Source organism: Cynocephalus volans, chromosome 16 (assembly GCF_027409185.1).
Source record: "Cynocephalus volans isolate mCynVol1 chromosome 16, mCynVol1.pri, whole genome shotgun sequence".
NCBI lineage: Eukaryota > Metazoa > Chordata > Mammalia > Dermoptera > Cynocephalidae > Cynocephalus > Cynocephalus volans.
In genome coordinates this window covers 31203492-31227009 of record NC_084475.1, presented here as the reverse complement: position 1 = coordinate 31227009, position 23518 = coordinate 31203492, and the positions used below count along the sequence as shown (strand labels likewise).

The 23518-nt window shown below is 36.4% G+C and overlaps 1 pseudogene; it reads right to left on the bottom strand.

Annotated features, from left to right (window-relative positions):
* Positions 1 to 2550: 2550 nt before the first annotated feature.
* LOC134364498 (forkhead box protein N2-like) lies at positions 2551 to 3856 on the bottom strand (annotated as a pseudogene).
* Between the last annotated feature and the right edge of the window lie 19662 nt (positions 3857 to 23518).

Here is a 23518-nt window from a genome sequence, read left to right as displayed (position 1 = left end):
ATTAAGTGTTAATTATTGTGTTGTATCTTTTCCCTGTTAGCTTTTAGAGCACACGTGTTTATCATCCTTGCTAGTGATGAATGTAACAAACATTTAAATTTGAGAGGGGGGTACATGAAGAGGGAGAGAAAATAAAAGAGTTGAAAGAGTTATTGTTACATATATTAAGACAAAGTAACTTTGAAGATCCCTATTAGAGCTGGGAATAGCTCTCCCCCTCCTTATCTTAGATCATTTTCATTTACTTATAAAGAGTAAGGATCTAATGGTCAGGAACCAGGAAGAACATCTGTGGTACAGAATTTCTGTAGGAAAAAATAAAATGGAACCAGATCACTGAAGCACTGCTAAGGTCTATCCAGAGTTCCATGGTGAAGAACTTAAATTACTGTTATCAAAACGATTTCTGTAATCTCTTTACTATTTATATTGTGGTCAAAGCATTTTTTTTTTTTTTTTGGTGTTTTATTCACCATCTACAGTAAATGGTGTAAACTTAGTTTTGCCATTTTCTATATATGTGACATATATGAAGAAGAAAAATCCAAATACCTCATCCTGCATGCTTAAGGGCTACTTTCCATTATCAACAAATTTAAAAATTACTATATTTCAGTAGCACCAATTTTATTAATGTGGCTACCCAGGTTCAATTACAATTAACATGGAAACAGGTCAGAGAATATTTATGCTGTTATACCTGGCTTAAACTCTTTCCATTGAAAAAGACGTTTTTGTTGTCATTCTTCTCATTTGACAGTTTTGCCCAAATAAAATTCATTAGTTAAGATAAAAATACTTGTCTCATAAAAAATAAAAAATCCATGAAAATGCTTGATAGTCATAGAAACAGCTAAAAAGCAGCAAATCAACATCAGAGCCTGTGTGTGTATGTGCACCTGTAAGTTATTAGAAAAATAAAAACGTCATTGTCTATGACACATGGTATAACATAAGCTAAGATCAAACTTTTAGAAAGTTGCTTCCTCCACTGTAAAATATATATATTGTGAATAAGTTTAGTTTATTAGTATCCCTTGTTCTTTCTGAATAATGTATTCAAACTACATAAATGATATTATGAAAAACTGTCTCATACAAGCAGATTTGCTCAAATACTTAAAATACTTTAGTCAATTCACTTTTGAAACAGTAAATTTTTTAGCAAGGATTAATGGTACATATAGGTTTTACATACCTCCCCAAAAGAATGTATTGTATCAGATCTAATTTTATACAAATTTTAAAATCCATGAAGATATTTTGTCTCTATAGTTTCATTAAATCTTTTAAAATTTAATTCGGTATACATACGAATTTAGTTCAAACAAAGCTTGGGGAGAAATTCTACCCTAAATGACCTACCTTTACTTATGATGACATAAGTAATAAGTATTCAGAATGTTTTATTCCACTTCATTCCTATTACAAGATTCTCTGGATGTGATACATTTGCAAGCAAATGAAAGATTCTCTCTTATTGCAAAAGTGTGTCAAAATAGATGTTACTCTGTAACACACTCTGTGACTATATCTTTTCACTGGATAAATTCTACTCAAGACAGGTAGTGTCTGAAACAATGGTTGCAAAGCACTTCGGGGGGGAAAAAAGCAAAAGGTTCCAGTAAATGCTATGCAATGTCTGTGAAGTTAAAACATTTCAAAGATACCATTGTAATAGGAATTGAAGTGTTCTTAGATGAATCACACCACAAAATTGCCTTTTCTAAATCTTAGAACTTTTTGTTGTATTCTGTACGTAGGTAACCAAAAGGAACTTTCTAGACATCTAGGATCTTTTCCAATTTATATTTTGACTCTGCTCACGCCACAACAAAAAACACTTCAAAACAAAAGTTAAGACAAAATAAAAATCCAAATCGTATCCTACTGGGCTGTTTGTCAGGATAGAAGTATATGACAAAGACATCAGTAAAATTTGTAGCTGGATCAGTAACTATAGTTAATTACAGATGGGAAAAGAAAATGAAAAATAAAATTATGGAGTTGCCAAATCTTACATTTTGACACATCAAGAGAAGAAAAGATTTTTCCTACAAGTTTAAGACAGAGGCCAAAGATTTTCTTTTTTTCTTTTTTTCTTTTCTTTTCTTTTTTTTTTTTTTTGCTTTTTCGTGACCGGCACTCAGCCAGTGAGTGCACTGGCCATTCCTATAGAGGATCCGAACCCGCGGCGGGAGCGTCGCTGCGCTCCCAGCACCACACTCTCCTGAGTGCAGCACGGGCTCGGCCCGAGGCCAAAGATTTTCTAATGCAAAAATGCCCAAATCTTAGAGGCACTTATCACAAAAAGCATGCTTTTAGGACGTCGTATGGTATATTTACGATTGGGCATGATCCTAACAGCAATTGTTTAATAAAGCTTTCTTATTTAAAAAAAAAAAAAAAAAGGTTTTAAAAGAAACAAGTAATTAGCACCCCTTCCTCATTCTAAAACTAAAGAAGTCCATTATGGTTCTGATATCCCTTGTAAAGAATTAAGTAGAAGAGTATTACCACACTTTAAAATAATTTCACACTAATAAGAATCTATGTTTTCCATTGCTTTTGATTTTGTATCTTTGCGGTACTTATTAGGGAACCTAGACATGTACAGATTCCAGCGAGGTGGAGCAGAGATCCAGCTGCCTCTTTGAGCTCCTCATCAATTTCTTGGCATGACTGTTTTCGCATCTTTTTGCCTGGCTGCCCTTTTCTAGAGGTATCTACACGAGCTTGTGATGCATAGCCACTGTCTCCAAGATCATCTTCGTAATCAACATCTGTGTCTTCTTCACTATGAAATCCTTCACTGCCATCACTTCCCACATGGCTGCTCTTTCAGATAAATTCATATACCTCATCCACAGAAGATAGGGAAGACACGCTCGTCCTGGATGCATAACGCTGTGCTTCAATGCTACTTGCACTGTAATTGTGATCTTCTTTTGGATCAATGCTGGTGGCTAAAAAATCACTCTCTTGTAAGCATACAGCACTGGGATGATTAAATGCATTGCCATAACTCCTCTTTTTTTGCAAAGCTGTTTTAAGAGTAAGAGGCTTCTCACATTTGAAAATCCCTTGTTCTATATAAGTAGCTAAAAGCATCATTGCAGTGACAGCATCAATACCAGATTCTCTGAGGGTTCACACCTTGTTCTGCTTGAGTACAGAGTTAATTAGTGAAGTGATAAAGAACCACTTTGTGGAGATACAGGTGGGGTATACAATGTTAATGCTGAGGAAAAAGATTGCTTCTTCAGCGCCTGCATGAGATTGGGTTTATATTCTGGAACAACATACCATAAGGAACCTTTTCCATTAACCTGGCCATAGCTTCTTCCACTTTCTGAAAACATTTATTCAGAGGCAGATTATGTCAAACAGAATTCTTCCAGACTGTTGGTGCAGTAGCAAAATATGGGAAGTGATCCAGAATATAAATTTCCTTGACAGGCAAACATTTATTTGGAGAGTGTTCAATAGCCATATAAGTGAGAAGACTGAAGGAGTATGGGGGCTTTGAAGTTGCTGATGTTTTTTCTGGGTTCTGATAGCAAGATGGTTCAAAAGAGCGCACATCATGTCTCTCTATGCCATACAATGGAATCACAATTGGAAGACCCTCACTTCCAAGGCTGAAGTTTGTTAGATTAGTACTTTCATGAAGCCAGTTCAAGTTTGTGAGTTCATTGTTTGTTGACTCACTGTCCACTAGAGTGGCCTTTGGCCTGGCAGCATCGACAGCTTCAGGCAAGCTTCCCATTTTGTAAATCTGGCTTAATCCTGCAACATTTTCAGCTCCTGGGGTTTCAGCACTCTTATCCCAAGTCATTCCAATTACTGGACCCATTTACTCTTTTAGTTCTTATAACAGAGAAATGGTAAAGTAAACTAAAGCACATCTATTCAATGTAATATTTAGCAGCCATTAAAAATGACTGTCTTGAAGACTCAATGGGTTTCCAATTAGCCTTTGGCCTATGTATTCTTTACTTTTGTGCCAGAGCATTGATGTATTCAAGATTTTATTTTATCCAGCATTTTAGGTTTTCAGCAGAAAGACTGGTCCAGGTATCTAAGTTCACCATGAGTTTCTGAGGCTGGGAAGTCCAAAGTTCAGGGAACACATCTGGTGAGGGCCTTCTTTGGTGGTGACTTCAGCAATGCAGGGTGTCCCATTGTGAGAAAGGCAGAAGCAAGAGAGAGCTAGACCATCTTTATTAATCACTTCAAACATAATTCCTTTTGGAACCTCCTCAGTACATACATGGTCATGAATTCATAAAATATTTTCTCCCCCTTTGTCTATCTCACTCTCTCTCACTTTTTCTCTTTCTCTCTCTCAATATGCCAATCTTTTTCTAAAAAAGCAACTCTCGATTATAGTACTCTGCCACTGCTACTTAACGGGTAGGTCACAAGAATCAGATAGGACCAACAAGACAGACTTCTCAGTTATATATACAACAATTTGGAAAATCAAGATACTCATTTCCCTGGGATTGAAGGTGCGATTGGACCTGCCATCCACCATCTTTCATGTCACATGAAAAAACCACTTTGGCAGAAAGAAATTAGAAAAAAAAACAACATATTTTTTTGAGTTCTTAGAACCAGACCTGCTAGGAGCCAGCTTTGTGCTGGACTTACCAATTATTTGTACCAGCAAATTCGTTTTATATTTAAGAAAGTTTGGTTGGACTCCAGTCATGTACAACTTTAGGATACTACAGCTCAAATTTAGCATAAGGTTTGAAACAAATCCAAGGGCCATGATGAAATGAAATTTCTAGTATATAATCCCCTCAAATGAAACAAATCAGTTAACTTTTTAAGTGAATAACAAGCAGGACCCATGATTTTCAAACTTAGCAACAATCTCCAGGCCATAATTTTGCCAAAAGGTGCTGTTTAGCAGAGCAGTGAAGAACCCGGGGGGGGGGGGGGGGGAACCTTTCCCTATACTTCTCTCAAGGATGGCAATCATTTTTCATTCAGAGGAAACAGGTAGAGTCAAACTGGCTAGGAAATCCATGCCATGACAAGAACAAGATATCGTTATCCCTGCCCCACAGTGTGCTTTTCTCATCTTATTCCCTTCACCTGGTGGAAGGAACTTAACTGTAGATTTATTCTTTTCCTTTTACTGCTGTATATTATGCATATAGGAAGGTATGTCAGTATCGTGGTTATTTGTTCATTTATATAACATCTTATTCAACTTTGTAGGTGCTGGAGATAAAGAGATAAATAGCAAACTTCATCTTCAGGGATACATAAACATCTGGGAAGTCAAAGAGTAAGATATTTAAAAATATATTGCAATATACAGCTTTAAGAGGATTAATACAGCTATGGACAGAGTAAAAAAAGCACATGATGCTTTAGCAATGGCACCTGTATTAGTTTCGTATTGCTGCTTGTCTTAGTCTATTTTGTGCTGCTATAACAGAATACCATAGAGTGGGTAATTTATAATGAACAGAAATTTATTTGGCTCACAGTTCTGGAAGCTGGAATGTCCAGTATTGAAGGGCTGCATCTGGTGAGGGCCTTCTTGTAGTGTCATAACGTGGTGGAAGACGTCACATGATGAGAGAGAGTAAGAGAGGGCCAAAGTGGCTTTTATAACGAACATGCTTCTGCAATTGCAACATTCATGAGGGCAGAGCCTCATGACCTATCACTTCTTATAGCTTTCACCTCTCAACAGTTGCACTGGGAATTAAGTTCCCAATGAACTCGGGGGCACATTTAACTCATAGCATTGTTATAACAAATGATCACACATTTAGCAGCTTAAAACAATACAAATTTATTATCTTACAGTTCTGAATGTCAGAAGTCTAAAGTCAAGGTGTTAGCAGGAATATATTTTTTTCTGGAGGCTTTTGGGAAGAATCCATTTCCTTGCCTATTTCATCTTCTAGAACCCATCTGTATTTCTTAGCTCAGGACCCCTTCTTTGTAACTCTTCAACCTCTTGTTTCTATTGTCACATCTCTTTTATTGCCACATCGACCCAACTTGAACAATCCAGGATTATCTCTCTGTCTCAAGATCCTCAACTTAATCATTTCTGCAAAGTCCCTTTTATCATGCAAGTTGTCATATTCACAGGATCCAGGAAATAGGACACGGACATTCTTGGGGAGCTATTATTCAGGCTGCCACAGCACCTAACTGAATTTTAGTCTAGATTCAACTAGTCATAAGCTTTGTGACCTGCAGTATGACAGGCTGTGTTACTGGGCCTCAATTTCCTCAACTTAAAAATAGACAGGTAAATATAATCTCTTAAATATATTTCAGCTCTGACATTTAGGCTTTACAAGTATAGCAACATGGCCCGTAGCATATGCTGTCCAAAGTTTGACTCCCCAAACCCAAAATCATGGTTCTACAAGAAACTTTTCTTGTCATTTAGTGTCCCCCTGGCTTGGAAGCGATTTTTGGGGTTCTACTGTGCCGCATCAGTATTCGTTTCTCTCCTCCATATCTATGCAGTTCTTCCCCTAAAAAGAAAGCAAATGGGAACATGACTTCTACTCTCTGTATTCTCTTATCCTGGTGACAGCTTTGGACATCAGCAACATCTAGAAAGTTCTGAGGAATATTTGAAATGATTTCTATGATTTTGTCTGTAACTAAGAAAGAAAAGTGGGTTGGAGTTGTTACTCTAATTAACATCTATGATCCAGTTTTACCCTTTGTGGTCCTTTGGTTCACTCCAGGATAGGTCATCTAAGAATAATTAATTAGCATAAATTCAAGTTTTCCATCATTTTTTTCCTTTGTTTTGTTAGGTATGCTTTTAGAAATAAAGCAAATAAAAAAAAAGAGTAGCGTGTAATAATCTTATTTGAGTCCCAGATAGAGATAGATTGCCTCCGTGTTTCTCTGAGCGTGTATAAGCATTGTGTCTATCATTACTTTCTAGATCTTTCCAGAGAACAATTTAAAATGAAAACACTTCATATTCTCATTTGATTGGTAAACATAAATTTTTGTCATTGTTAGACTTTTTTTTTTCTAACTGCATAGAAGTTTAAGGTTTCAGAGAGAAGATATCAGAATGCAAGAGAAAAGTAAATTCCAGACCCTCCAGGGAATGTTAGGAATTGAATAGTAATTTACAAGGTGTTGCTGACCCATCAGTTAATAGGACAGGGACTCCAAAACTCATTCTTCTACCTCTGTACATGTTCTCTATCCTTTTTAGGGACTAATTTTGATTAGGTGTAGAAGAATGCTCCTTCCTCTTCAATGCTACAGACAAGCTTTTCTATCAGGGTAGCTTTTTGTACGTCTAATTTCCTGCTCAGATAATGTGTTAAGGCTTATCCTTTCACACATGTCAAGCTTACATTAATATGTATTTTGCTACAGTACTTAATTACCTGCTTTAAAAGATACCTTTGGGAGAGGGAGACAGATCGCTCTTAAAATTCTGGTTTTCTCACTTCCCAGCTGGATGATCTTGATCAAGACACATGACCTCTCTGGACATCAGTTTTCTCATTCACAAAATGAGATTAGAATAATTAACTTTCAAGAAGCTCCTAGTTCTGAAATACAAGAACTCAATTTCCTACCCTTTTAGGTTACCTACACTGCCAGCTTAATTGACTGTCTATAGAACCCACTTTTGCCTCTTAATTTATCACCTTTTTCAGTTTCATTCAAAGGACTATATCATTATTTTTGAAACAGCATACTGTTTCTACTTACTCAAGTTCAAATGTGAAAGAATGTGGAAACATCCTTAAACTTTAGGGAGCAAATCCCAGATCCTAGATCTTAATCTGAAATACTGCATACTTTTTCCCTTTAACACACAGACAGAATACCTGGTATAGTAGTTAAAACTCCAATGATTAATTTATTCTTACCAGAAGTATATAAGTAGTTAAGGTGAAAAAAATTAAATCTCTTCTCTTTTGTTTTAATATGAAGAAGCATATTTCACTAATCATACATAGACATAATACCGTGGGGCCAATGTTTTAATTGCCGCTGTATTTCCAGGACTTAGGACTGAGTATCTGGATCAAACAGGCAATCAGTGAATGTTGGATAAAATCGATGTCAATAGATTTACCAGGAAAAGAGCTAGAAAGAGCCAGGACCTTTTGCTGCAAAATTATCTAACTTTTATGAGAACTAGATTCATAAATTTAGAACTACAATTCTTAAAGTTTATTCTACTCTATATCCTTCCCTTTGCATAAGAGGAAACCAAAGCAGAGGTAAATAGGAAGGTGACACAAGGACACACAGGTAGTTAATAGAAGCACATAAATTAAAATCCAGATCTGCTGCAATCCACTTGTGTCTTTTGTCTGGATTCATTATTCCAATGTATTGCCTTTCTCAGAAATTAAATGGTGTGGTATTTACACAGAAAACCTCAGCATGGTGGTTTGAGTCTCTTGTGTTCTTTTCTCCTCTTGTTTGCTCTGCCTTATCTGCCTTCTCTCTTTCTTATCTAGGTAGTCTCACTGTCCTTATCAGAGGACTGGGGCACTGTTACTTGACATGTAATTTACATCTTCTGAAAGCGTGGAGTTACTCTGTATCAACCCTTCCTCCCCATCTTACAGATAAGAGCCACCAGTCAGGATAAGGCTTTAGTTCATAACTTGTACTGCTAAAGTTTACATCTGATTACTAACTTCAAATATGTTATGACATTTGCATATTTGCTGCTACAGATAAAATGCTTTGGTGAGGTATCTCTGGGCATCACAATTTCTAACTTCGTTTTGAGACCTGAATTAAAAATTTTTTGCTTTTCTCCTAGACTAGGAATATCTAGGAAACTCTTTCTTACAGAACTTTGCTTTTACTATTGGTAGAATATTAAGAAGTAAAATGCTATCTTCTTATCAAAATAGTTTATTTTCAGTGGGGCATTTTTTCTACCCCAATTTCATGACAGCGTTTTTATTTTTATTAACAAGTCTAAAAGTAAACATTCACTCAAGAAGTAGACCCTACGTAACACAAGTATCATGCAGTTGTATAGAATCTACATATAGCAGATATGGTTAAATTACTCATTCACAAGTTTTATATGAATATCATATACTACAAGTTGTTATAATTTTCAATTTTGTTCTGATTATTAAGTTACACTTGTCATTTAAAAAGAACTAGTTGCTCTGTTTATTTATAATTATTTATTTATCTTTATTAAAAAGACCTATTTGCTCTGTTTGTTTATTTTAAGTGGGTATTGCTGAAGCCTAAGGGTGAATTGGCTGTCTCATCTGACACTTGGCTGCAGGGCCGGCTTTAGTGGGCTTGCCTCCTGTGCAGTCACACAGAGCCCTGCCCGTAGACGGGCCCTGGTGATTGCTTGGCTTAACGCTCTGTTGCCATCTTTAAATTCTTAATTTTGAACAAGGAGTTACTTTTTAAACAAGGAGTCCCACATTTTCATTTTGCACTGAGCTCCACAAATTATATAGCTGGTCCTGCTTGGCAGTAATTTATATGAAAGAAATTTCACAGAATCCCAGTATGTAAAAGAAGGTGGCAGTCACATTTGGGTCTTGGTTAATGTTCTGCCAAGGTGCTACAGCTCCTTTCATTAAAAAAAAAAAAAGACATGCAGTAAAGTCCTTGAAAATATGAGTAGTTCATAACTCAGTAGGAAATAAATATATGGTGAAGGGGACCATGTTTTAAAATCTGATTTATAAGATGGAGATAGAGAGAGGAAGAAAGAGGTACATGAATAAGAAATAGAAGTTCTAATGCAATGCATCATTTTAACTTTTTAAAGTTATTCTACTGTTTCATATGAAGATATTGTGGTTATGCCAAAATAATGAGAAAACTTCAGATGAAAATTTCTAAAATCTGTATATTTTTCTGTAGATGAAATATATTGGAATTTGATCATGTATTCTTTTCCTGTGTCTTTATCCAGATATTCCGCATGGAAGAAGGATAGGCTTTATCTTTTACTCCTGGAAAACACAGTCGTGTGTTTTGGATGCCCCAAGAGTCAGAACCTGGAAGAAAAGACAAGCAACATCAAGTAAGAAACACAGCGTGATGCCAGAAACCTTGAGCTACTCTGGCTTTTGTTTTAAAATAATGGCTTTTTTTTTTTTTTTTTTTTTTCCCCTTAAGTAGACATCTCTGGGTCTTCCCAGTGGTGTCTTCCCAGCTCACAAAATTCTTTAACTTTCCTACACCTATCCACTATGGTAAATTGTGCTCCACCTAATAGCCCTAAGTGGTTGGTCTAGAATTGGGCCCGGGACCCACGGTGAGAAAATCGTAGTCTCATTCTGTGGAATTTGTACTAAGTAGAGAGGAAAACAGAGAATTAGAGAGAATGAGAGAGATAGAGAAACTGGTAAAGAGTGAGCGGGACTGGGACTTTCTTCAGGTGAACACACGAACTTAGCAGCGATGCTCTATACCTCCTCCACCTACCACATTTACCAACAGAGAGCAGCAGCTGCCCTAAAGAAAGAGCAGAAAGAGACAAGCAGAAGAAGAAATCCAGTGGGTTTCCAGTTCCTGATTTCAATGCCTTTCTGAGACAGATATAATTGTACATTTTATACCTATTTCCTTTATTTCAAGAAGCCATGATTTATGATAAATTCAATTTTCAAAATGGAGAAGAATGATGAAGTATGTCATTTTTAGAACAAATGTGGTAACAGAAAAATTAAAATGTGAATTGGGAGGAAAACACGAATATCTTTGATGTTTTTATTTCATTGAGGTGATAGCTGTTACTTGAAAGGATTTCTAAAATATATCGCTTAATTCCTTCTTCCACCCTGAAATATCAACAGATTTGTCCTCTTGCAGGATGTAGAAGCAGAGTTAGGGCCAAGCTAAGCATAACACCTAAATTACTATGGCAATTCTATTTAGAGAGACTAATACCTTCAAACATGTGATCAGGCTGTTATTTTTGATCTTTCTTAGCAATCAGTAGTATCATATATATCTTTCTTGTCATCTAGCATCCTGATTTTGAATATATCTGTAATAAGAGGCAGAGTGCAGTAATTAGGAGCATGAATTCTGGGGCAAGATTATCTAGGTTTGCATTCTGGGTACCCTGAGTGATGCAGTTACCCTCCCTGTACCTCAGTTTTGTCATGTGTTAAGTTAGGATAATGGTACCTAAATGATAAGATTTGTAATGATCCTTTAAAAAAATCCTGACACATGGTGATGCTATATAAGTTTTTCCTAAATAAATTAAAAGTACAAAGTCCAATAATTTTTTTTAAAATGACCTTCCAGAATAAACCAAGAAATTAATGCGAGAAATGGATCATAGTACATATAAAAACTTCATATATGAGAAAAGAAAGCATTATAATTTAATGTTTATGAGTTAAATATTCTATATATTTTATAGGTAAATAGGTTATCTGCAAAGAAAATATGATGATAAAGCTTCAGCTTACAACAAACATTAAAATAAATTACAATGAATAGAGTTACAAGCAAAGAATGAAGCCTGGAAGAATACATAAGCAAACATTTAACAGATTTTTATAAGCAAATGTACTGCTTATGCCAAAAAAAAAAAAAAGCAAATGAAGTAATAATGAGAGAAAATATTGTTTTTTAATGAATATAAACCTTTAAAATTTCCAAGTAGCAAAAATTGAAATTAAAATATTATACTAAGAAAATAGTTCATAGAAGTAGTAGAGTTAGTAAATTAATATCCACAATATTAAAAAGTTCTTGCAAATCAAAATAAAAAGTCACATTCTAGAAAATTAGAAAAGATTGCAATAGTAAAAAATTTTCATTATATATTACAGACACAGCCTCAATCTAGATGAGCAAAACCAAAATTGTTTATTAGCACTTGTTATTGGAAAAAAATCTAAGTGGTATAACAGGATTAAAGCAGAGTTAGTTCCAAGGGTACTAACCAATTTATGAAAAATGTTTTTATTCTCTCCACCTTTTAAACTTATTGCCTTCTGCTTGGCTTCATTATCAGACACCCTTTTTCAACACGCCATTGCAATGTCAGCAAGATGGTCATAGGCTGTTCCAAGCCTCTATAATCTTTAGAGTTTTCACTAACAGAATAGGGGAGACCGTACTTTTTTACAGTATGTATATGTTAATTATTATACAAAGATTCTGACTTCATCTACTCGGAACATGTGGTTACTTGGTGGGGGGGGGTATGAGGGTTGGGAGTGGGAGTAGGCGGGGTTGACTGTGATTAAGCCACAGAATATTTATGGATTAAGGGAGGGGATATTCCCTATAGAAAACCAAATATCCATTAAGGTATAAAACAAGCAATTCACCAACAAACTACAAATGGCTAATAAACATTAACGAATTCAGATATGTTATAAAATGAAATAAACTTTTAGACAACAAGAGTGTGTCATTTTCAGTTTTCACGTTGGAACGGGGTGTGGTACAATATGCTCCCGAGGTACTGCTGGAAGTTTGTACGACTCTGTGGAATACAGATTTTCAAATGTTAATGAGTACTGAAAGTGTTCACGATCTCTGACCCAGGTCTAACAATCTCTTCTGAGAACGTAATCAGAGAGTAAAAACATTTACGTACAGGGATGTTCATTATATTGTTATCCATAATAGGATAAAACCAAAAATCAATGAAAATGCCATCAATAGGGAAAAAAGATGAAATGAACTTTGCTATATATATACAAATTAATATTGTGCAACTATTCAAATAAAACAGAAATTTAAATGTTTACATTTTTCTCCGTATTGTTGTTTTTTAATTCCTTTTTTCCATTTCGATGTTCCAAATTTATTTTTGATAAAATAAAATTTTGTAATCATAAAAAATAAGTTTTTTTTCTTTAATTTTGTGAACTTACTTGCTACCTACAGGCACCCTAAGTGTTCAGAAAGTTCCATTTGAAAGTAAAGCACATTTTATAACATATTATATAATCAGTGTATGGCAGTGAGTTCTGCCAGTTTATATTGAAGGTTGCTATGTTAACATTTTGAAGTCTTCTTCAGAAGTGATATGCCTAATAATCAACTGCTGTATAGTTTTCATTAAATGCTTCCACTTTTAAATAAAGTACAAAGGATAAACTAATACTTGCAGCCTGATTCTGCATTCAATGCAACATGATGAAAGGACTTAGAAAAATATGGAAGGAAAACAATATGTTTCTAATTGCTCTTTTTTAAGAGTAAAATTAGTTTTCACTTAGCCATTGTTTGCCTTTGGTGGTGTAATATTGCCATATGCCAATTTGTCATTAATGAATATAAAAGAAAATTTACTAATGCAATACACACAGCTAATAAACATCTGAAAAAAGCATTCAAATACACTATAAAGCAACAATGACATATCATTGTTTAATTTTCACATTTAAGGATATTATTCTAATAATGGGTTTTAGCAGGTTGTAATGTCTTTCTCAGTTCTGGCCATGCAAATTTTTCTCCATTTGCAGGCAGGAAATATAAAAATGAATGAAAATAAAAATCTTGGGCTCATAAGCTCAGAAGAGCCAATGCTTTTAAACAGTCATGAAAATATCTTACCAGGTTTCACCTGAGAATATTTGTGTAACCAAAATAGGTAAAATGGCACAACTGTGCTTAAAAGAGCTGCAAGCATCTCTATTTAGATGGCAGATCACCTGTCATTAAAACAAAAATCGTAAACAGCAACAAAAATATAAAAGAGCCAGAAAAGGAGGGGAGATTATGTCACACAAGTAAGAGAGACAATAAGAACCTTTCCAGATCACTGATGAAGCACAGCACAACCACGTAAGGGATCGAAGCTAAGTGAAGCACCAAATGCTGGCTCTGGTAATGGGCTTGTCAACCTGCATGTGCGTGCGTACATGCATTTGTTTCCTATATCAGTACAGAGCCATGCCTGACTTTTTCTAACGAGCTAGAAAGAACAGTACAGTGAAATGATGCACCATTTCAGAACTCCAAGTTTTATTGTACCCCAGTAGATAGTTTTTCTCCAAAGCAATTACTTCAGGGTTTGGGGTGCATAATTTGAACATAATTATACTCATACTGTATTTGTCCTCAGGCCTTGGCATCACAGTATAACTAATGGGTGAATCCCAGGAGGCCTTTTGTGTAGTCTCTGTTCATTTTTAGCAAGTAGATGCCCTCTTGATGTTTATTGGGCTATTTCCTTTTTACCTGCCAAATGATTTCATGTGGAATAATCTCCCATGCAACTGTACAATAAATAATCTATAGATGCATTGGGAACTTCCCTGTAGGGACCCAGAGATGGGTAATCGCTCATCCCAATCTTTTTGCTCTCTTTCAATGAATTTCCTCAACATCTGTTTTAAAGGCTGATGACATCACTCTGTGAGATTGTCTGTGTCTGACTGATAAAGGGGTAGTTAGCAAAGAGAAAATCCTCGTAGTTTCCATGGTTCATCATTTAAAATAGCCTCTTTCTTTTTGTATTTGGTTGCAATAGAAGGGTCAGAAATTTCCACAGGATCAGAAAGAAAAATGATTTTAAAAGTCATTATATTCATATTCATCTCTCAATAAAGAATGCCCTACCCTGCCAAAAATAAGACTTTAAATTCCCCAGAAAATACTTATTTGGGTGTCACTTTAAATGTCACATTTTATGCTTTCATGTTAATGGCTCTTTAAAAGGTTCGCATATACTTGTAGATGATATTGTCAAAAATTTTAATAAAGGATATTAGAAAGTTTGACACAGGAGGGGTTTGCTGTTGTTGCAACCCTGCACTTTTTTAGAGCACACTCTCATGGAGACAACAAAATCCTCCCGGGTGTTCCACTTAAGTAATGATGTCACAGGTGGCATGTTCACTTTGTCATTTCTTAGAAAGAAATTAGACTGCAGAGACCTACCAAGTTCTCTGTGCCCCATCTTGACAGTGTTTGCAAATGGAAAACAAGAAGCTTTTTGTTGTCTTCCAAGATACTTAAAATCCTAGCAACAGTGTTTTGCCCAAGTGGTTCCCTGAAGGTGCACTGTCAGCCAGGAACATTTACTGTCCCCAGTGTTGCTCAGGCTGAACAGTCTGGCTGTGCAGCACATCATCCCCTGGAACTGTTCATGGCCAGAGGAGTTTTTCCTGCCAAATAATAAATGAGGCTATATCTTCTCTCCCTGGACTCCTGGCCTTTCCCATCAGTTATGGTCTCCTGACCACAGAGCTTATTTCTTGAAGTTTAAATCTTGATTTTAAAATATAATTAGGCTTTCCTTGTCTCAACATGCTGGTTTGGGTCCCCCTCTACCAGACAGAGTGTACTTTCCAAGTTCTAATTTCCCATGTGTTCTGTTTGCTAGTGATTGTCAGTGAAAAGGAAATAGAAAATATGGTGGAAATCTTGAAAATTTCAAAAATGAATAGTAGTGTCTAACCTACTGAGCAATACGATCAGTTAAGAAAGAAGTAATATTTTTAAGAAACATTTTAATGTCAAGTTAAATGTTAGATAGAACCCCTGTACATAAAACAGGTAAAAGTAGAAGTGAAATTTCAAACCAACAGATCCCTAGTGTTCCACTGAAAACCACTGCAGTAAGAAACGGAGTTGTGTTTGGATTTTATTTTGTACTCTCCTGTATACTCTAGGTCAGTAGTCACAAACTCAAATGTCTACGAGAAATAAGAAATGAAGTGCTCTGTGTAGTGCAATGTGCATAGGGACAGTCACTGACGATACTCCATTACAGCCATGGTGAACAATTTGGGAACATGAGGGTAGATGCAAGTGTTGTTAAATGTTCTTATCTTTCAGGGAAAAAAAAAGCAGCAAATGCAGATTTTTTTATGTGAAATATCCTGATTTTTAAATGTTAGCAAATAATTAATTAAAATATAGTTGTATGAAACAAAGAAAAAGCATCTGCAAGTTAAATCTCGTCCTCAGGCCATTGATTTGTAATTCTTGTAGAATACTACAATTTCTGTTTCTAAAGGCTTGCATTTCATTAACATCACCTTATGTTCACAAATTATTTTTAGTATTCTCATTGTGATCCTGAGAATATGACCACTTATTACCACTACCTCCCTGTCCTAACCACTCTGACTCACCTGACTAGAGTCAATACCCCGCTTCTGGTCCTGAGTCCTGTTTCTACTCTTGATCTTCCTAATCCATTCGCCACATAGCAAATGGATTGATCTTTTCTAAAATGCAAACTATATATTGTACCTCCTTTGCTCAAACTTCTCCAGTGGCCAATCATCAGAATTAGAATAAAATCCAAACACCTTAACATGATGAAGACCACTCCACGAACCAGCCCAACTCCCTTTTCTATAACTTTTATCTCCTGCCACTTTCCTCTTAATGTCTCAGCAAGTTCCAGCTTTCCTGTTGGTCCTTGAAAATGTCTTGCTCATTCTGCTTTAGAACTTTTGCTTTAGTTATTCCCTCTTTTTGAATTGAACCTCCTCCAGTGTGGCTCACACCCCCATTTTATTCATGTCTCAACCTTCTTAGTGAGATCTTCCCTGATCTTTCCTAAAATAAGCCAAACTTCTCATTTTCCAACTCCTTACCAGTTTTTTCTTCTTGCGTTTGCTTTTCACTAACATTATTTTATATGTGTCTATTTACTTTCTATATTCCTCAAAAGATTGTAAGCACTAAAAAGACAGGAACTTTATCTATTTATTTATCGCTGTCTATATAATATCTAAAGACTGTTACATAGCAAGAGCTTAATTGCTATTTGTAGCAAAAAGTAACAATAAATGGGTATATCACCACTGTTACCATAATTCAGTGACACTAGCTATATGGCAGGAGCCCCAAATCTGCAAGGGCACTTGCGCAGTGTTTGCCTGTTCTGAAGAACTCACCTGCTGTTACAATAGGTAGAGCCATTGATTTATTAGACTTATGAGAGGTGTTGGTGGCAGCCAGTCAGATAGAAATCCACCCCGGCCATGGGGTATGTACAACAGTTATGTAGTGAATAGGTCAAAGTAGAGGTGTAAATCATTTGCATGCTTTCAGGTAGACCCTCACCCAGATCACATAACTCAGAGCCCTGGAGATCTGGCTGAGGAGGTAAGTTAACTTACTTGCTACCCTCCTGGCACCAGAGTAGTTAACATTAGTGTGCTAACTGCATTTACATGCTAATTCATTTACTCAGCGCTTCTGCTTCCTACTGTTCCTCCATTTGTCTTAAAGGAGATGTGCCTTTCCTTGGGGACTACTTTGGCCAGGGGTAGTTTCCCAGGGGGGAGGGAAACTCTGGTGTGCACAGGAAGGGGGGATAGTTCTATGTCCAGTATTTATCTTATGCTTGCTTAAATCAAATGATCTGGATTCTCACTGGTCTTCCACTGTAGTCGTCCTACACACACTCCCTTATTAAATTCCCAAAAGCACGTGCCAGCCATGTCAGTTCCATGTTTGAAATAGCCTATTCTAATTCTCCAATACTCTTTTAGGATTTCCTGCTTTGTATGCCTGTGCCCTTTAGGTGTCTGTCTGTTGCAGCCCTTGCTACACTGTTTGAAATTACCTAACTCCTTGTCTCCTTCACTAGACAATAAATTTCTAAACATATCTTATCTAATGAATTTAATGGTTTACATTCCTGTACCCTTTGAAATTTATGAAAGTGCTCACATTTTATGTAGATATAATTAATACTCCTGTTCATAAGAGAAAGTTGAGAATAAGAGAAACTAAATGACTTCTCTAAATCACACAACTTGAATGAAGCATTGCTTTAAACCAGTTCTTCAAATTTCAGGATTATTTTACCCTTTCTGGTAAAAACAAAACTGCGTTCCAAATAAGGAAAACTCAAACTCTTATGTTTGGTATTCAAGGAACTTAACAATTTCAATTTAAGCCGTCTTCCTAAATTTACTACTACATTTCACTTTAAATGCTGCAAAATTTGGTCACTCAACTTTTTGCCAAGCAGTTTTATTCTTTATTTACTTATTAATTGAAATGTAGTTGATTGCATATATCTGTGGGGTACAGAATTAAATTTTGAAATGTTATTACTGGTACGTATCTTTTACTTTCTCCTTCTGAGTCTTTTTCCTCCCACATTTTCTCTATGACTATAATACCTCTTCTCCCTTTTTTTCCAGGTCTTAATTCTACCTTTTTTTTTTTTTTTTTTGGCAGCTAGCCAGTACAGGGATCCAAACCTTGGTGTTATAAGGCTGCATTCTAGCCAACTGAGCTAAACAGCCAGCCAATCCTACCTTTTTCATTCAAAGCTTTGTTAAAAAAAAGAAAAAAGAAACCCAAAGATAACTTTTATGATATTGTAAACAATATGCACTCAGAAGTACCATAATATTTTATCTAAAAATTTCTTATGGAAATATTACATTTCAAAATTATTTTATTAAAATAAGCACAAACTTGGGTTCTGTGTACATAAAAGATACTGCTTGTGACGAGACAATAAATCCATTTATGCAAGGTTGAGTTCAATTAATCCTTAGAGTCTGAGGCATGGGACATATGTCTGAATATCAGTTAAGGTAAAATTAGCTGCATCTGAGAGAAAACCAAAATAAATGCTTTATATCCAAAGGTAGATAGTAAAGGGTAGAAAGGTGGCAGCATAGTCAGCAGGAGCTGAAGTTCCTTCTGCAGCTGCTACACCAGCCATAGCACAAGGCTTCTGTCATCAAGATGGCCTAATTATTCAGGGCGGCATCTGAATTTTCAACTATAGCACTCATGTTACAGAAAGTAAGGAAAGAGAGGAGCGCACCACAGCATCCGTGACCAGATGAGTATACCTAACATAAAAGCACGTGATTAGGTAGAAACTCAACATGTGAAAAAAGATATATGAGGGTACTTCCAAAAAGTCACGGATGGATTTGTATTATCTTTCAACTCTATTTTTCCATGAACTTTTTTGAAGTGCCCTCTTATCAGAAAAATACTATTGTGGTTGTATTGACATCAGACTAAACACACCTGAAAGCAAAAATTGTCAGAATTACATAACTACATGAAAAATATACCCATCCACAGTAATAATGGGAGTTTTTAATATAACTTTCTCAGTACCTGATAGGTAAAAGACAGCTGATTAATGAAATGATTGAACATTTGAACAACATAATCAATGTACAAGCTTGAACTAAAAGATACATATTCAACATCTACAGAATGTACATTGTTTTCGAACACAGACCCAAAATGTCTGTAAAAATCAAATGTGTATCAAAACAACCAAAAAAACATCAAGAAAAGTAATAGACTGGTCCTGGGACTACAGTGTAATTAGGTTGGAAAGCAATCACAAGCATTAGCTAGAAAAACTCCATTTGTTCAAAAGATATCAAAATACAGTTAAATAATCCATATGTCAAAGAAGAAATTATAATTCAAATAATAGAACACTTAGAATTGAATAACAATAAAAATACCATATACGTGCATGCATGAATGTGAGTAAAGCATTAATATAAGTAAATACATAACCTTATATACTCTTATTGGAAAAATAGAAGGGCTAAAAATTAGGTGATAAATTTCTCATTTTAAAAGTTAGACTGGGTCAAGATGGTGGAATAGACAGTCCCCAGCATCACTCTCTCCTACAAATCAACCAGTTTACAACTACTAAAAAGCAACAAGCTGGGGCTGCTAGAGCTCAGGGGAAGAGGAAGAGAGACCTACGGAGCATGAAGGCAGGAGAAGCCATAATGAGAGAAAGAACGAACTGCTCTGACCATTTCAGGCCTCGGCTGCTTCAAGGCTGGAGCTGGTGAGTACATGGAGCGGGAGCTGACAAAAGCCATGGCTGTGCCTCTTGGATGAAGTTGCTTGGATGTGGGGGGGGAGAAGAGGGCTTTGGTGGCCCCCAGGTCAGCAAGACCACTAATAGGGTTCCCATGGACTCACACAGGAGCAAGGAGCCACAACTGAGAAAAGGAGCCACTCAGAGGCTGGTGTGTCATTGCAAGGGACCAGCACATGGCCCATCCCATGGGAAGTGTTTGCAGCATGGGTGGTAGGGGAGACGGGCCCACTGGGAGAACACTGGGACACAGCAAGGACAGCTGATCTGCCCCCTAATCAGTGCAGGACCACTCAGAGGAGACTGGTCAGGAATATAGAGCTGCAGGGAGCACAGTTTGATGAAAAGACTCAGGCCCAGATCAGAGTTTCCACACAACCCAGGTGCACCAGATCTCATGAGACCTAGAAGTACCTACAAAGTCAACCATTAAAACCTGAGCTGCACAAATAGCCTTCCCCACAGAATCATCAGCAAAGCAACAATTAAACTCAACCACAGGGTTCAAGTGCTGGTCCCCACAGGAAATACCCCCATTTAAAAAGTAAGCAAAGGACAACAAATTAGTTCTGGTGCAGAGTTTAAGTGGTGGGAACAGCCAATAATTAAGCACAGAACTGGTAGAAAAACAAAATACCCACAGAGCAAAGACAATGTTTGATATTAACTAGTCATGGTCTCACTTCACCAAAGAACACCTATAAAACCTAGAAGGACGGGAAGTCCCATGGGCTACCAAGCCACAGGCTACCAGCCATGCCCCCCAACACCACAACCAGCCCAGCAACAACCACTGAGCTGCTGTAGGAAGCTCCCCAGGCTCTCCCGAGCTGGGGCAGTGGGGGGCCAAGGGACTCAGCCATGTCCCTCTGACACCCACAACCAGCTCAGGGATGACCACCAAGCCACAACAAGAAGCACCCTGTGCTCTGAGCTGGAGCAATGGGGGGTGAGGGCTTCAGCTACAGCCCCCTGACATCTGCACCCAGCCCTGCAGTGACCAAGCCACTGCTGGAAGCCCCCTGGGGTCCCCTGAGAGAGGAAACCTCAGTCCTTCCTCCTTCTCCTACCCTTCTCCTACCCTTTCCTTCCCCCTTCCCCTCTCTCCCTTCACTCTATCTGCTCTGCAACAACATTATAGAATGTAAAATATAATATTAATAAATAAACTTAAAAAAATAAAAAACTACAAATACAAATGTTCCATCCTACATTTTGCTAATAACCCATTCCCTTACAAAATATTTTGTCTGTCTATTAATAAACTTCTTTGTGCATTCAGAATTAAATATGAATGTATAAAAAAAACAAAAAGTTAGAATGAATAACAAAAGATTAAATCCAAAGAAATTAGAAGGATGGAGAAAGCAAAAAATAAAAGCAAAAATTAATGAAATAGGAAATGAGATACAACAGACAGGAATAAGAAAGTCAAATAATAGTGTCTTAAATCTGATAAAATAGACAAATCCATTATGAGATTAATCAAGAAAAAGAAGAAGAGAAAAAAGTAATGAAATAAAAGGAAGACAAACTATAAATATAGCAAAGATTAAAATAAGAACAGATGTTATAAAGCAGAAACAAATTTGAATACTTCAATGAATGGGTAAATTCCTAGAAAAACATAACATAATTATACCAAAAAGAAGTAGAAACCAGGTAAATCCTGTATCCATTAAGAAAAATAGAATCCGATATTGTGAATCTTCTTAGTAGTTTTATGGGCCTAGTAATTTTATGGGCAACTTCAAGCAAATATTTAAAGAACTAAATAATTTCATTTTTATACAATTCTTTTAGAGAATAGCAAGAAAGATGGAATAATCCACAGTTCACTTTATGAGGCTGGAGAAACATTGATACCATAACCTGATAATGAGAGTGTGAGAAGGGAAAAACATTACTGCTAAACTTTGTTGCATAAATTATATAAATTCCAACCCTAAAATTAGCGCACTGGATCCAGCAATGTATAAATACAATAACATATCATGACCAACTTGGATTTATTCCAGCAATGAGAAGTTGGTTTAACATTAGAAAATCAATTAATGTAAATGACCACATTAATAAATTAAAAACACATGGGAAAAGTACGTGATGAAACTTGACACTCCCTCTTGATAAAACCTCCAACAAACTTCATAGAAACAGGAAAAAACTAATGAGTAGCTCAAATAGAACATTTTTTTCCCCTCCACTACAGGAAAGTATTTTTATAACTTCTCTCATGGTGAGGCACTAAAAATGACTTTTTAAAGTGACATATCTCCTCAGACCATTAATAATGAGTTACCCACCTCAAAGCACATTGTCCTTTCTTATTGCTACAACAGAAAGGTTGGGGTGAATAATTAAGTTAGGTACAGATTATGTGTTTTAAGCAGCCACGAGCATGTTCAGAGCACTAAACAAGCATGAAAGGCAACTAACTATAGTCTGCAGAATCATTCTCGTGGTTTTTGAAGGATGGCATGAGCTATCATCCTCGGGTCTACATCGTGATGGGGATGCATTGATGAGTCTTCGTACCCATTGCACCCTTTATGTGGTCACCTAATGGCATTCTGAGTCCCACCAATTTCTTTCTATGAAAGATTTGAGCCCAAATATATGACTTCTCTTCCATGACCTCTATCTTTATAGTCAGAGCAATATTTTGAATTAGAGATTTGGAAGTATGCTTTCCCAGCCTAGAATTATTATTTTTAAAAAATTTTATTATTTATTATTAGCATATTCAGTCTTATAAATTGTGATATTTCTTTATGTCCTTTGCCTGACTTACTTCCCAAAACACCACCCTCCCTCCTCCCAACTCTAGAATCCTTAGGTTTGTTCTCTCCTTCTGAAAGTTCAACATATTGTTGTGGTCTTTCTTTCTTTCTTTCTTTCTTTCTTTCTTTCTTTCTTTCTTTCTTTCTTTTCTTTCTTTCTCTCTTTCTTTCCCTCATTCCTTCTTTCTTTCCTCCCTCTGTCCCTCCCTCCATCCTTGCCCCCCTTCTTTCCTTCCTAGCAGCCAGATATGAATGAGAACATGTAATATTTCTGTTTCATTGTCTGTGATATTTCTGTTTCATTGTCTGTCTTATTTCACCGAACATAATATTCTCCAGACTCGTCCATGTTGCTGCAAATGGCAGAATTTCATTCTTTTTTTATGCCTGAGTAGTATTCCACTGTGTATGTATACCACAGTTTCTTTATCCAGTCATTCATCAATGGACACTTAGGATGGCTCCATATTTTTGGCTATTGTAAATAAAGCTGCAATGAAAAGGGGAGTGCAGGTCTCCCTTTGACATGATGATTTCCATTCCTTTAGATATATACCCAGGAGTGGGATTGCTGGATCAAATGGTAGCTCTATCTATAATTGTTTGAGAAACCTCCATACTGTTTTCCATAATGACTGTCCTAGTTTACAGTCCCACCAACAGTGTAGGAGGATCCCCTTTCTCTGCATCCTCACCAGTATTTGTTATCCTGTCTTTTTAATAATAGCCAGTCTAACTGGGGTGAGATGATATCTCAAAATCTGTATGTGCTAAGCTTACATCCTGCAAGACAGCTTATAGGACATTGAGATAGGGAAAATAAACCAGTTCCAATTTATTTTAGATTGCGTCATTCCCTCTTTTCTTTTTACATTCCTCAATCATGATGGAATGGGGGGCAATGGCCACTCTAATTCTTGTTGGAAATGGG